This window comes from Urocitellus parryii, chromosome 10 (assembly GCF_045843805.1).
Source record: "Urocitellus parryii isolate mUroPar1 chromosome 10, mUroPar1.hap1, whole genome shotgun sequence".
Classification (NCBI taxonomy): domain Eukaryota; kingdom Metazoa; phylum Chordata; class Mammalia; order Rodentia; family Sciuridae; genus Urocitellus; species Urocitellus parryii.
The window spans coordinates 79214814-79230939 of NC_135540.1; the positions used below are offsets into that span (position 1 = coordinate 79214814).

At 41.0% G+C, this 16126-nt stretch overlaps 1 protein-coding gene across 6 annotated transcripts in view; it reads left to right on the top strand.

The window, feature by feature from the left end:
• The first annotated feature begins 9610 nt into the window (after positions 1 to 9610).
• The window catches only part of Lin54 (lin-54 DREAM MuvB core complex component), a 75188-nt gene continuing 68672 nt past the window's right edge, over positions 9611 to 16126 (top strand). For 2 of the 6 annotated variants that reach the window (XM_026409011.2, XM_026409014.2), the window contains exon 1: positions 9611 to 9740. The gene's annotated coding sequence lies outside the window, so the exon portion shown is untranslated. Of the gene's footprint in view, positions 9741 to 10143; positions 10199 to 11926; positions 12232 to 16126 lie in introns of those variants that run through there. The other 4 variants (XM_026409010.2, XM_026409015.2, XM_026409012.2 and 1 more) reach the window with 3 other exon arrangements.

The window sequence follows — 16126 nt, forward strand, 5'->3', positions numbered from 1 at the left end:
CTCAGGACAAAGATTAGGAGCAGGGTGGAAGAGAAAGTGTTCTGGGCAGGAGGTTATTGGCCTAGAGGAGAAGACTAGTTGCTCTTGCAGGAAAGACAATAAACATCCCAGACCTTAATTCCCTAAGGAGCAAGACTTATATTGATGAGGAAACATATTGAAATAGAATACTCTGTTGTTTCCCTAGGGACAGGTGGAAACCTATTGCAACTGATTGAAAAGGAAAAGGGGAAAAAACCCTTCTGCCCGTGGAGGAGGGACTGGAAACTATCTTGGACCCTGACTATTAAAGATCTTAAGCTGGGGGAGGGTCAGTATCAGGGGTAAAGCCCCATCCAAGGTCCAGGGACACAGAGCCTACCTAGGGCTGAAGTCGGAACAGGACCACAGAAAAACTGTCTCGCTCCCCCACCAATCCCAACCAGTCTAGTAAGCACCAAGTAACAAGCAGTTTACTGCTGGGAAAAAAGCATGAGCTTGGAGAGAGACTCTGGGTCCCAGGAGCACAGAAAACTTAATCTGAAAGTGGAAGGGCAGCGTTGAGTAAACAAACCAGCCCTCACCCTAAGTACAAAATAACTCTCAAGGAATTTGAAAATGATGGTTCACTGGAGGTAACCATAGTAACAACAAAACCCAAACCAAGCTCAACTAAAACTCAACCTTTCACATCAACAGCCTGGCAGAGATGCATGCCCACTTCCAAGTGTAAATATTATTTACCTCAGTCTCTTTTACGCATACAAGAGTCCAGCAGTCGGTCAGTAATTATGAGAAATGTGTTATACCTTCTCCACACACACACTAACACCCCCCATCATCAAGTGACAAAGCAATCCAGCTGGGCATAATGGTTCATGCCTGTAATCCCAGCAACTTGGGAGGCTGATGCAGGAAGATTGCAAGTTCAAGGGCAGCCCCAGTAATTTAAGAAGACCCTCAACAACTTGAAATAAAATATAAAAAAGACAGGGGATGTAGAGTGGTAAAGCACTCCTGGGTTCAATCACCAGTACAAAAAAAAAAAAAAGCAATCTAAAAGTGTCAGAACTATCAGGGAAAGTAAGAAAACTATGATAAATATGTTAAAGCTTCAATAGAAAATATAGATAACATGAGTGAACAAAATAGAGGTGAAAACAAAAGAAAAATTTAAAAACAAAATGCTAAAAATAAAGACACATCAACAGAAATGAAGAATATCTTCAACAAACTTATGAGTAGACTTAACATAGCCAAGTAAATAATCAGAAAACTTAAAGATAGGTCAATAGAAAGAACTCAAATAAAGAACCAAAGTTGAGGTGGGGGGAATTAAAAAATCAGGGGCAATAGAGGAGAGAGAGCATCCAAGAGTTATGGAAAAAAATAATCCAACATAGATGTAATGGAACTTGTATTAGTCAACATTGTTACTACAACAAAAACCTGGGGCAGCTGACTTTATAAAGATGAAAAGTTTACTGTAGCTCACAGTTTTGGAGGTTTAAAGACATGGTACCTGCATCACTCAGTCTGGTGGTGTGACCTCATAGCAAAGGGCAATGCCCAGAGTATGTGTCAGAGGGAGCGCTCACATTTAAAGTCAGGAATCAGAAAGACAATGGGAGGAGTTAGATTTCTTCTTTTATTTATGTTTAAAGCAATGAGGCCCTGAACTCCTGGGCTAAAGGACTAATTGGGATTATAGGCGTATACCACCATGCCCAGCTAGACTTGCTCCTTTTGTAACATTCCTCTCTTGAGAACTGGTATGAGAACTACCAAGATCTCCCACTAGGTCCCATGTCCCAAAGTTTCTACCACCTCCAGTATTGCCCCCTGGGGTCCAAACATTAATCACCATGAACCCTTGGGGAACATTCAAACCATACCCAAACCACAGAATAATCCAAGGAGAAGAGAGTAAATAATAAGTCAGGAAAAAAAGATTTGAAGAGATAATAATAAAAGAGTTTTCCAAAATTATGAAAGCTATCAAACTGTACATCCAAGGAATCTCAGAGAACCTTCAAAAGGATGAAGTACACGTAGCACATATTCATATTATTGGAAACCAAAACCAAAGATAAGGAGAAAGATCTTAAAGACATCCAGAGTTTTTCAAAAGACATATTACAAAGGCTGGGGGGAAGCTCAGTAGTAGAGTGTCCTGGGTTCAATCTCCAGTGTCCTCTACCAAAAAAAAAAAAATTTTAAAAAACTTTTAGGCTGGGTGCAGTGGCACATGCCTGTAACCCCAGAAATTTGGAAGGCTGAGGCAGGAAGATCACAAATTAAATCCCTGGTATTAAAAAGAAAAAGCACTTAGGAAGAATATCCTTCTTTTGTGGCTGATATTTGTATATTATATGTTTTGATTTGGGTACTGGACTTTGAATCCAAGGGCACTTTACCACTGAATTACATCCCCAGTCCTTTTTTTAATTTTAGACAGGGTCTAACTTGTTGAGGGTCTAAGTTGCCAAGGCTAACCTCAAACTTGTGGTCCTCCTCCCTCAGCTTCCCAAAATCCTGGGATTACACTACCAAACCTGGCTGTATATTGTAAGTTTTATGCTGGTGTGACAACCATGAGAGACCAAATCCAAGAATAAAACATTGAAGATGGTGGAATGGAGAGGAGGAATTAGCTGGATTTTTTAAATGACATCTTTGTAGAATTACCCTAGAAAAACTTATAATATTAAACAAGAATAGTATTTTATAGTATATATGTATGTATGTATGTATGTAGTTAGTTAGTTACTTACTTACTTATTTATGGGTATCAGGGATTGAACTCAGGGGCATTCAACCACTGAGCCACATCCCCAGACCTATTTTGTATTTTATTTAAAGACAGGGTTTTGGCCTGGGGATGTGGCTTAAGCGGTAGTGCGCTCGCCTGGTCCAGGTTCGATCCTCAGCACCACATACAAACAAAGATGTTGTGTCTGCTGAAAACTGAAAAATAAATATTAAAAAATTCTCTCTCTCTCTTCTTCTTTCTGTTAAAAAAAATGAAAAAAAATTCCTATTGTAGTATTTGAAAGTTTAAAAAAAAAAGACAGGGTTTCACTGAGTTGCTTAGCACCTCGGTTTTGCTGAGGTTGGCTTTGAACTCAAGATCCTCTTGTCTCAGCCTCCAAAACTGCTGGGATTATAGGTGTGAGCCATCATGCCTGGCTAGTATTTATTTTTTAAGGTAGGAATATATTAATAGGATATATAAGCTACTTATACTTGGGTTTTCTGTGACTTGCAGCGGAAAGCAGACCACTTAGATAGTAAATTACAACTATGTAGCAGATAGCTTTTGTGGGCAGTTTTATGAGTTCACAGATCCCAGGCCAGTGTGCAGCTCTAGAATTTTTACCTTAGAGGAACAAAAAATAGTGACCTAAAGATCTCCTACTAGGTCACATGTCCCAAAAGTTCTACACTTCCAATATTGGCTCCTGGGGACCAAGCCTTTAGTCACAATTTGATTAAGTAGGAGGTAAATGTTGTGTGGGCATAACAGTTTACATAAGACCAAGAGTCATTTTTTTGTGTGGCAAAGAGATATTTTCATTGAGATTATAAGATGTTGAAGTGTGCCAGTCTTCTCCTAGTATGCTACTACTATGCAGACCTATGTTCCAGGGGTCTTCATAGTTATCTTTTGTGATGTTTTGGATCATTGCTCCCAGTTTCTTATTCCTCCTCTCTACTAGAAATGTATGTCTGTGTATCCTTTGCCATATATCTTTGCAGAACCTTTCACTAGAGTAGAACAAATATATTCCTTCCGCCTCATTAATGCTGGGCTTGGCCATGTTATGATTTGCATCTGGAATGTCCCCCAAATGCTCATGTGTTGCAGGTCTGGTCTTCAATGCAGCCATATTCAGATATGAGGTTCTTTGGAAGTGACTGGATTATGAGGACTCTGACCTTGTTGCTGATTAATCCCTTGATAGATCTATAGCTGATGGCATTACTGGGAGGTGGTAGAAACTGTAGAAGATGGGATTAGTAGAAGGGAGTAGTTCCTTGGGGTTGTGCCCTTCAGGACTACATCTTGTTCTCTGGCCCCCACCCCTGTCATAAACTGAGCCTTAATCCCCTTGTATTCCAATGATTCACTAGAAAAAGAGCTTGCCTTGGGTAACTAGTGCCTATCAGCTTGGGCCCTAGAATTAAGATATATGGAAACTGATGGGAACCCAATCATCAGCCTGGGTTCCAACTTGGACTAACTAAACCCAGTCTACATCTGTGAACCCAGCTAATTCATGAGAAAATTAAATGCCTGCCTTTATAAGCCATAAAGAATTTTCAGATATTTTGCAATAAAAACTCTGCCTAATTTCTAGTATCTTTAGGAGTAGATGTCTTCTTCCTTCTATTGGGTGGAAGAAGATGGGTACATTCCTTGAAATAATGTATGTCCAAGTCCAAATGAGCAAAGCCTCAGAAGACACACTCCCCCTCTATCAGTCTGAGCCCTTCTTTCAAGTCCCCATATCCTGTCTCAAGACAATGCCTCTTCTCAGGATGACTAATATTAGCATTATATTTCTTTACGTGGGAAACCCCAGGGGTGTTTATACCCCTGGAAGGACTAGTACATCAGAAGATTACAGAGAATACTTTACTTCTCTCATTTTAAGTAGAAAAGCAAAAATAACTATTATAGGGAAAAAATATTATTGCCAAAGGAAAAGTAAATGAAAGCTTCTGCCACTAAGAGATGATTTTCGTGGTTGAATTTATTTTATTTTGGGGATCATTTGACATTATTAATCACTATGTACCATAAGTGAAAAAACTTGTATTCAAAGTGTTATCAATTTCCTTATACAAAACCCTTGAGTTCAAATATGTTTGAAAATTGAGGATATTTTGGATTTTAAAGAACATGCACAAATTTTTTTAAAATTTATTTATTTATAATTTTTTAGTTTTCGGCAGACACAACATCTTTGTATGTGGTGCTGAGGATTGAACCCGGGCCGCACACATGCAAGGCGAGCAGGCTACCGCTTGAGCCACATCCCCAGCCCCCATGCACAAATTTTTTAAAACTCATTTTTTTCTTTTAAAACCAAGTTTAATGTGGTATAATTAATAAAATTAATCTATTATTAATTTTACCTGAAGAGTTTAGACCTTGCACAACCACCACCATAATCAAGGTCAAGAACATTCCTAGCTGGGTGTAGTGGTGCTTACCAGCAGGAGAATCTCAAGTTCTCAGGTTCCAGGCCAGTCTCAGCAATTTAGCAAGGCCCTAAGCAACTTAGTGAGACCCTATCTCTAAATAAAAAATAAAAAGGACTGGGGATGTAACTCAGTGGTAAAGCATCCCTTGGTTTAATCCGAAGTACCAAAAACCAAAGAAACAAACAATAAAAAACACCACCACCACATAAAGAACATTCCCATAAGCTGGGGGCAGTGGCCCATGCTTGTAGTCCCCGTTACTCCTGGGAGGCTGAGGCAGGAGGCTCACTTGAGTCCAAGAGTTCAAGATCAGCATGGGCAACAGGAAGAGTCTGAAAGAAAGAACATTTTCATTATCTCAGAAAACACCTTCCAACTGGTATGGTCAAGTATCAAATCCCATAATTAAATTCATTCATATTTCTATACTGACATATGTAAATATTGACATTAAATGGTTTAACTAAAGCTTATTTATAACATGTTATATAGGGCCAGGCTTTTCTATTATATGGGTTTGTGATAATCTTCCAGAAACCTTTCATTTTTAAAACATTTTAGATTTTGAAATTGGCAATGAGGGATTATGGGTCCCTTGGTGGTGGTGGGGGAACCCCATAAGATAAAGAAAAAGAAATAAAATAAAAAGAATTAAGGTAAATTGCTTGAACCCAGACATTCTGAACTTCTAACAAATGAACTCATCAACTAAGGAACTTCTGATTAATCTTTTAGAAACTAACCAATTTTAAGAACTTTTTTTTTTTAAAGAGAGAGTGAGAGAGGAGAGAGAGAGAGAGAGAGAGAGAGAGAGAGAGAGAGAGAGAGAGAGAATTTTTAATATTTATTTTTTAGTTCTTGGCGGACACAACATCTTTGTTGGTATGTGGTGCTAAGGATAGAACCCGGGCCGCACGCATGCCAGGCAAGCGCACTACTGATTGAGCCACATCCCCAGCCCCCAATTTTAAGAACTTTAAGAAAACTTTATTAATGAGTGTATATTGTTGTACCAAGCAGTATATCTGACACATAACATAACATTCTGTTTTGTTTTCTAATAATTCTACCCAACTCTTACTTCCATACTCTTGTCCTTATTTTTAAATAGTTTCTTTCAATTCCTCTGTGCTCCAATATTATAGTCATTAGCCCCATGTGGCTATTTAAATTTAAATTAATGGCAATTAAAATGAAAAAGTCAGTTCTAAATCCACACTAGCCACATTTGAGTTGATAGTTACACAGGGCTAGTGGCTACATATCAGGGATAGTGGCTACCACATCCCATGTTCATTGGCTAGAGCTGCTTTATCTTGTTCATTTGGAAGAGCCATCATGCAAATGTAAAAAGAAAGATTCTCTTCTGAAATATGGATATTTGAATAGCAAAGGCTCTTAGGAACTTAGATGCTTGCTTTGAAAAAATTAGATTTATTGATTTATTTTTGGTACTGGGGATTGAACCCAAGATGCTCTACCACTGAGCTACATCCTGTCCTTTTTATTTTTTATTTTGAGACAAGGTTTTGCTAAGTTGTCCAGACTGGCTTCAAGCTTATGATTCTCCTTTCAGCCTCAGGAATCCCTGGGATTACAAATGTGTGCCATCGTGCCTGGCCTAGACTGGATTTTATTACACTGGGTTCTCTTTTAGACTGTGTTATAGGTTTATTAATAGCTTTCAACCACTTAGTGCTTACTACATGCCAGACATTATGTGTTTTACACATTTTACCTCCTTAATTGTCACATCAACCTTCTGATGTATACACTATTCCCAATTTACAGATAGGTCTCTAAGACAGAAAGGGAAAGTAACTTGCTCAGGTACTCATAGCTATTAATTTGCAGGGCCAGGATGTGGACCCTGGCAGATTGGCTCCAGAGGCCAACCAATTAACCTGAACTGTTCTTTGTTGTTCTTTTTTGGTACTGGAGATTGCACCCAGGGTGCTTTACCACTGAGTTACATCCCCAGCTATTTATGACTTTTTTTTATTAGAACTGTTTAGTCCCTTCTTTCCAGTATTGATACTTTTTTAAAAAAATTTAATTGCATTTAGCTTGGTCACACTGAAAAATGTAAAATAATGGCTGCTGTTTCTCTACATTTTTGTCAGGTTTCTGACAAAATTTTTAAAATTCAGAATAGCTGTTAAATGTTATACAGTGAATTTCTAAAGAATGTCATTGTTTATTATTATTATTTTTAGTTATACATGATAGTAGAATCTGTTTGAGTATTTTATTTTTTTTGGTGGGGTTCTGGGGGTTGAACTCAGGGGTACTTGACCACTGAGCTACATCCCCAGCCCTATTTTGAATTTTATTTAGAGACAGAGTTCACTAAGTTGCTTAGTGCCTTACCATTGCTGAGGCTGGCTGTGAACTTGCCATCCTCCTGCCTCAGCCTTCAAAACTGCTGGGATTACAAGCCTTTGCCACTGAGTCTGGCCTATTTTGAGAATTCATACAAACATGGAATATATCTTATTTTAATTAGGATGCCAATCTTGTGGATGTACATGATGTTGAGATTCCATTTTTTTTTTTTAAAGAGAGAGTGGGGGGGGGGAGAGAGAGAGAGAGAGAGAGAGAGAGAGAGAGAGAGAGAGAGAGAGAGTTTTTAATATTTATTTTTTAGTTCTCGGCGGACACAACATCTTTGTTGGTATGTGGTGCTGAGGATCGAACCCGGGCCGCACACATGCCAGGGGAGCTCGGTACCGCTTGAGCCACATCCCCAGCCCTCCATTTGTTTTTCTAATAAGTCACGTGAGATTTCTTAATGTTCAGCTACATTCTTGGAATAAACCATACTTTGACATGAAGTGAATTTTATTAATACATTGCTGGATTTGATAAAATCTTAATATTCAGTTTTGTCTTCAATGAAATCAGAAAAGTTTCCATTATTATTATTATTATTTGGTACTTTTTTTTTTGGTATCAGAATTATACCAGCCTAGGCCAATTGCGGTGGCACACACCTAAAATCCTAGTGACTGGGAAGGCTGAGACAGGGGAACTGCAAGTTCAAGGCCAGCCTCAGAAATTTAGTAAGACCCTGTCTCAAAAATAAAAAAGCGCTAGGGTGTAGCTCAGTGGTAAAGCACCTTGGGTTAAATTTGCAGTACCACAAAAGGAGGAGGAGAAGAAAAAAAAATAAGGAAAATTTTCTTCCTTTTTGGGGATTCTCTGTCTCCCTAAAAACCCAATGTAGTCTGGGTACTTTCTTCATTCCAGACTTGTCCCACACTAGCACCATGAGGATTTCTCTCAAGGTGCTTCACAAACTAGGGTCACACTACAGATCCCCAACAAAATCTGTGTATATCATTACACTTTCTCCCTTCCTTGCATTACTGCAAACTTTCCCAATTCCATTCCACTTGCCATTACTAAATCCTAATCCTTGAGTTTATAAAGGCTGGGCAGAATAGTATGGTCCAATAGAACTAATCATTTGAGGCAGAGAGTGTGCTTGACACTTATTTAGCCTTTAGAATCCTGGGAAGTTGCATTTATATTTTGTAGATGGGAAAAGAAACTAATAAATGGAGGTGCCAGGATTTACAACCTGGGCTGCTGGATTCCAAAGTGATTGCTGTTTCCATTTCAATGTTTCACCCCACCCCCCACCACGCCGTGGTCCCAAGCTAGTCTCACGTTGACCTGTGTCTTCTTAGTACTCCGTTAGCAATTATAGACTGTACCACGTTTAATACTTACACACTTCTGTATTTCACTATTGTTGTGTCGTTCTTGTCTCACAAATAATTGTTAACTGAATAACCTCAGTGCCTTTATATCTGACTCCACACTTGTTATCTTATGAATAGCAGGAAAAATAAAAGTAGGAAAAGGTAAAGACAAAGAAGGTGAATACTGTATTGCAGAAAGAGTAAAAAGACTCTTTCAAAATAAGTTCTAACTGGGTATCCTCCTGAGGTCTTTTTAGGGACCCATGCAAAATCTGTGTCTAAAGTCGAAGAGATTGAGTATTTGTCAATATTGATCACCTCCTGACCTAAGAACCTCAAAAAGCCGGGGGGATGCTGGAAATCGCACCTACAGCGTAGACTTCCTAACAAGGAAAGGTAGCCCGCGGAAGAGACAGCCTCTCCCAACTGCAGGCGGGAACCGGGTCTCCCTCCAACCCCCCCGCCAGCCTGTGTCCTATGGAACATTCCGTGCGAAAGCTTTGACAGAGCGCCCACTTGGAGTCACGTGGAGCACGAGCGTACTCACCGAGCCTAGCGGAATGACGCGAGCTCGGGTTGCCAAGGGGAGGGGCAAGGCACCGCGGAAGGGGTGGGGAGAAGGAAGACGGCAGGGAGGCGGGGCGGGCAGAGTGGAGGGGCGGGCGGAGAGGGGCGCGCGGGCGGGGAGGGCCCAGCGTATTATGGGATGCAGCGGTGGAATGGCGCTGGGCGCGTGATTTTGAACAAACCCGGATCTGTGTCTCGGAGGCGCCGCCGCCGCCGCGGCTGCTGGGAGCCCGGGGAGCGCCGCGCGAGAAGGAGGCGGCGGCGCCGCCGGTTTTGGTGAGTGTCAGCTCCCGAGATAGGGGCTTATGGGCCGGCGGGAAAGGGCTCCTGCCCCCACAGCGTGTGGCCGCGCTGGCTGAGAGCGCCGGACCGCTCCCTCTGGGAGCCTGGGCCAATGGACCGTGCCGGGAGCGGGAACCTGCTGGTGGAAACCGCCTTGCTTCATCCCCGGGCCGCAGGCGGCGGTGAATCCTCTGGTCTCGGCCTCTTCCCGCCGGCACCCGGAGGGCTCTGTCACTCGGCAGCGCCAGCACTCTGCCAGCCGCCTGCAAGGCGGATTGGTGGAAGGGTTCCCGAGTCTGTTGACAAGCTACAGCGCGGCCGAATAAGCCGGCCGTGTCGGCCCTGGGTTTCTGGGAACCGGTTTTGCTGCTGTGTCACTTTGTACCAGCCCCTCCTTTCGCTGCTGCCCGCCGCCGCGTTCTTCCTACGCCCCTTTGTATGAGCTCTTCTTGGTATGTGTCCGTTTTCCTCGCGAAGCCCACCAGCCTAATGTCATAATGTTCCCGAGGTGCACGGGGAAGGGAGCGGGCTGGGACTTAGCTTGGCCAAGCAACGGTAAACAACCAACAGAGTGCGGGTGAACGGGACTGTCGGTGGGGAAAATTAAGTTTAAAGATGAAGAAACTGGGACCACCGTATACTCTCAGCGTCTAGCAGGCTGCATATAGAAATGCGGCTTGGAGTGACTGGTAAATAGCACTTGTGTAAGCCTGAGCCTTACCAACTTTTATGTGGCGTTGTCATTCAAACAAAGTAGGAAAATGAATTGGCTCTTTCAACTTCTTCCTTACTCTTAGACTAACTTTATTTAGAAAGACAGTTACCCTATTCACAACCTTCAAATTCAACCTGCTCGTTTCAAATAGATCTTTTAAAGCTTATGTTGTAGTTCAATGGTGTAGAATTCAGCCTTTAAATCTTTAAATCTTTCATTAAATCTTTCTTTCTTTCTTTTGTACCAGGGATTCAACCACTGAACCACATCCCCATCTCTTTTTATTTATTTATTTATTTTTAAATTTTGAGACAGGGTCACGCTAAGTTTCAGAGGCTGGTTTTGAACTCTCCATCCTCCTGCCTCAGCCTCCGGAGTCTCAGAGATTACAGGCGTGCTCCCCCCGCGCCTGGCAATTTTTTTTTTTCCTGAAATTAGCAAAGATTAGCTCAATTTTTAAATGCAAGGCTTATCTAACAAGACTTGAAGCTTGTGCTTCCTTATTTCTGAGATGACTAAAAAAGTACCTATATTCTCTTTTAGTTACTTTTTAAACAAGCTTCTCTACAAGAAGCTTGTAGAGATAGGTAGGTAATTCCGTGTTTTTCTTGTTCTAAAGCAATCTGCATATTATACTACATTGAACAAATGTATCAGCGGTAGACGGTTTTAATTTGGTGACTTACATCCCAAAAACATTTGGCCAAGATATATTTTCTGTATTTCAGAAGCTGATCATTCATGAGTGTTTTCACAGATGGATCTGTACGTTTTAAATCTAGTGGCGTTTGACGTCCTAAACCAGTGACAAATTAGAAGTCAGTGTTAATGAACTGAAATGATCAGATTAAGTGGAAATGGCAGTAGTTCAGAACGCTATTTTTTAAGATCAAAGATTTTGACCATTGTATCTGCTCAAGGGTAGGTGCCTGTAATTTACAAAGGTGTCAGAGAGGTTAGATACGCATATGGAAATAACTCATTCTGTCAAAGTAGTTCCCTGGGCAGCGTAAAATGTCAAAGTTGGTAAGTGACGTGAAGTAAGGTCTTGTTAGTGTTTTTAGCGTCTGAGATGGACACAGCGAAAGAACGCATTTCACCATCTCTTTCAAGTGCTTTTCTGAAAATGAAAGAGTTTGGGTTCTTTATTGTCCTTATGCTACGTTCCTAGTGGCTTTTGCTTTTCTGAGCAAAAATATGCCGGACTTGGGACACCGCAGGTAGCGCGACTTCCTTTGGCGTTGCTGCCGGGCCCGCGGGAGCCGGGTGTTTGGTTCTGGGGTGAAAGGTCCTGGCAGAGCATAGCCTGTAAGCATTTGTACCGCCTGTGCGCGTTTGAAGGTTGGCGGGGCCCGCGGGAGGTTTCCCCGGATATGTGGGTGTGCGCCGCTCGGGAGGGCGGGCCGGGGCGGGGAGGAGGAGGAAGGGGGAGGTGACTGGCGGCAGCGGCGGCGGCGGCCCGGGCTCGGCTGTCGGGGAAGCTGCTGAGCTGTGATGGTGATGACGAGGTGAAAATGGCGGATCTTTCGAAATACAATCCCGGCCCCTGACATACCAGAGGCGGCGGCAGAGGCGACGTCGACACCCAGGCTCCCTCCTGGGCCCCCTGGTACCCTTGGCGTTCCAGTTGGGGGCAAACTGGGAAAGGAAGCGGCTGGGCAGAGCTCCAGTGCACAGGCAAAACAAGCAGTGCCCGGGTTCGGAATTGCCCGGGACCTTCGGAGCCCCCGCCTTGGAGCCCGAGGGAGGAGAAAGCCGCAGCCACTGGAGGTAGAGGAGGAGGGGGGTATCCGAAGGCGTCTCTGTCTAGAGATCTCTTTATTGGGGGAAATACGGATGGGTGAGGGAGGAATTGCGTTGTGGATGAAGGAATGACTTGTCCGGAGTGCAAAGAATCAGTAGCCTTGTAATGACATCAACATCATTATTTCAGTGTTAAGAGGGCTCGAGTTTGCTCTTATATCTAAGGCTGCTGCCGAGGCCTAGAGGAACCTCTAGTACTTATCATGATTTCCTGATATAATATTTAAAATATCCACTCTGGCAGGTGTTGGTTAGATGGTGTTCAGCAGTTGACTGGGTTGTATGTTTCTTTGAGGAAGCAGAGCATTGACATTTTCTTCTACATTTAAGTCTGTCTTAGATCATAGTCTATAACTTGGCGTGTGGATGCCCACATTTCTGAGCATGGACCAGTTTTGTAGCAATCAAAAATATTTCCTCCTTTTATTGTTCTGTTACCCATAGAATAACCCCTTTGCCTCTGCCAACTGAAAAATAACAATTGAGATAGTCATATTTTATACCCATGCTTTTGAGGGAAGTTCTTTCCTGCCCCGTCCAATATTATGAATTTAGAGAGTGAAGTGATGGAAGATATTACATTAGGTTTTATAATCCAACTGAAAACATTCCTGGGAGCTCTGTTTTGGTCATGAGTTTTACCTTCATTGTTAAGGAGAGTTATGACGGCTTGATGCAAGAACTGAATATATGTGTGTAGGTTGTTGATAAAGCTAAATTGAGACCTCTGTTATATTCTAAATGCTAGACTTCTTGGCCTTTTGTTTAGAGAGCAGGAGAATCAAATTGATTGACTTTATGATGGCCATAGTTTACTTTTGTTAGGTTATCTGAAGATCCTGTAGATTGTGCTACAGGACCCCCTAAGCAGTCTGTGTGTCCTTGCACCCAAGAGTAATGTTACTGAAAGGTTACATGTGAATCAATTTTTTTATACATTAATTCTGGGCCCCCCTTTTTCCCAGCTTTAATAGTAGAAGGTTGGGTTAGTAACATGGAATTTATGAGAGTAAACAGGTTAATATTTAAGAAATGCCCACTAGTAATGCTTATGCTTAGCAGTAAATTTCCTTATTCCTACAAAGATATGTATGTCATACAATAGCATACACTATATATCTTTACATAAAAAAAAATTTGTGTGAATGTGTATGTATAGTTTCAACTTTGAACTTTCATTCACAACAGTATCAAGGACCAAAATTTTTTTAAGGGAGAATACCTGAGAGGTACTTAAGAAGCTTTGCTTAATGATTGTTATTAATTTAAAAAAGTAATTTGATGATCTTGTGTTATCCAGTAAGAATTTGGTTGGTTTTTTTTAATTATAGCTTTTATGTTGCAATTATTTAATTCATGCCAACCTCGCTACTTAGTATTAAGACTAAGAATTTTAAAAATAATTAAAATAGGGAGGTTAAAATGCTTTTTCATTAGTTTTCTTTTAATTACAGGGATAATTGTCTTTTGTGATTCTTTGTGATTCTCTTTAAGGACTATTTTTGAGATTATTGTGGTAGGAACAATTATCTTTTAATACTTAAAAGTATATTAGGAAGGGGGGGCTGGGGCTGAAGCTCAGTGGTAGAGCGCTTCCCTTGTACCTGTGAGGCACTGGGTTTGATCCTCAGCACCACATAAAAAATAAATAAATAAAATAAATAAAGATATTGTGTCCATCTTTAAAAAATAGATAAATAAATATTGTGTCCATCTACAACTAAAAAAATATTTTTTAAAAAAGTATTAGGAATGAAGGAAAAGTTTTGCTCCTAGAGGTAGTATGGTGTCCATTTTGTTTTTTTTAGGAGCATTACAGATTTTCATTACTTTTTTCCAAACATTATTACAGGTTGAACAATCCTAATCTGTAAAATCTGAAGTGTTCCAAAATGCTTTGCTAAGAAAGTTTCAGATTTGGGAGCATTTGGGACTCGGGGAGGGTGTTACTGGATATTGAGCCCAGGGTAACTCTACGGACTGAGCCATATACCCAACTCATTTATTTATTTATTTTGAGACAGGATCTTGCTGAATTATTGAGGCTTTCACTAACTTGTTGAGGCTTGTCTTGAACTTGGGATCCTCCTGCCTCAGCCTCCCAATTTGCTGGGATGGTTGATCACGCATCACTGCACTGGGTACATTTTGGATTTTTGAAATAAGGATGCTCAACCTGAAAAGTCTATGGAAATATTCCAAAATCTGGAAGGCTTTGAAGACTGAAATACTTCTGGTCCTAACATTTCAGATAAGGGATACTCAGCCTTTTTTGCGTATCTATTATGGGTATTATACTATGCTAGGAATAGGGGATAAAATAATCTCAATACCATTGCTTCAGGCAGCTTTTAGCTTAAGAATCATTGGAGGGGGCTGGGGATGTGGCTCAAGTGTCGGGCTCGCATGGCATGCCTGCGGCTAGGGTTCGATCCTTAGCACCACATACAAATAAAGATGTTGTGTCCACCGAAAACTAAAAAAAAAAAAATATTAAAAAAAATTCTCTAAAAAAAAAAATAAAAAGAATCATTGGAGGGCTTGGGAAGTAGCTCAGTGGTACAGCACTTGCATAGCATGTACACGTACATGGACCTGGGTTTGATCCCCAGCACTATGGGGCTGGGAATCATTATAGGTAAAGTTGGAAGGATAGTTGATTGGAGCCTTAGTGGAAATGGCTTTGACGAGTTACAGAAAATTTTTGAGTAGAAGAGCAACAGCTGCAGGAATACACCTAAGGAGGGCTCCGGTTGTGGCTCAGTGAGAGGTAGAGTGCTTGCCTAACACTGGGTTCAATTCTCAGCACCACATTAAAAAAATAAAAGGTATTGTGTCCATCTACAACTAAAAATATTTTTAAAAAGAGTAATACACCTAAATCTGTAACTTTTAATTAGAATATATTGTAGGAAAAAGGAGATGGGAAAATACCATACTAGACTCCAAACTTTGGAGATGTGGCTACTGTTGTTTGCAGTAGGATGAAGTCATTGTGAAGGTGTAGTCTGCATGATATATGAAAGATTAATATTTCTATGGAGAGATGTGGGGATGACAAGATCTTAAGCCTTGGTATTTGATAGACTTTTGAATGCCCTCAAAAATACAGAAATCAGAAAGGGAAGTTGATTCAGTTAGAGAAACAGAAAAAAGAACTTTGTATACCTTATCACTTCCCAGTGACCTTGTAAGTAAAATTGAGTCTCAGAGATATTATTGCCTGGGAGTATCTGATAAGTAACTAGGAGAACTGAGATTTGGAAATGGATCTTTCTGATTTGAATCTTCCTATTTTTTTCCACCATGTGTTAATCTTTGGTTTTTTTTTTTTTTTTTTGGATACTGGGGATTGAGCCCAGGGGCTCTTAACCACTAAGTCACATCCCCAGCCCTTTTAAAAAATATTTTATTAGAGACACGGTCTCACTGACTTGCTTAGTGCTTTGCCAAGTTGCTGAGGCTGGCTTTGAACTCGTAGTCCTCCTACCTCATCCTCCCAAGCCACTGGGATTACAGGCATGCACCAGCGCACCCAGTCCATGTGTTAATCTTAAACATGAATAATGTATAGTTCTCTTTTAAAGGAAAAACATTTGTAAATTCCCAAAATTGGTCCAAATTATTTTATTAAAAAATATAACTGGGTTGGGGTGGCAGCTCAGGGATAGAGTGCTTACCTAGCATGTGTGAGGCACTGGGTTTGATTCTCAGCACTGCATATAAATAAATAAAATAAAGGTTCATCAACAACTTAAAAATGTATATAAAAGTAATTATAAAATAAAAGTAAGCTGTGTGGTGGTGCATGCCTATAATCCCAGCAACTCCTGAGGCTGAGGCAAGAGTATTGCAAGTTCAA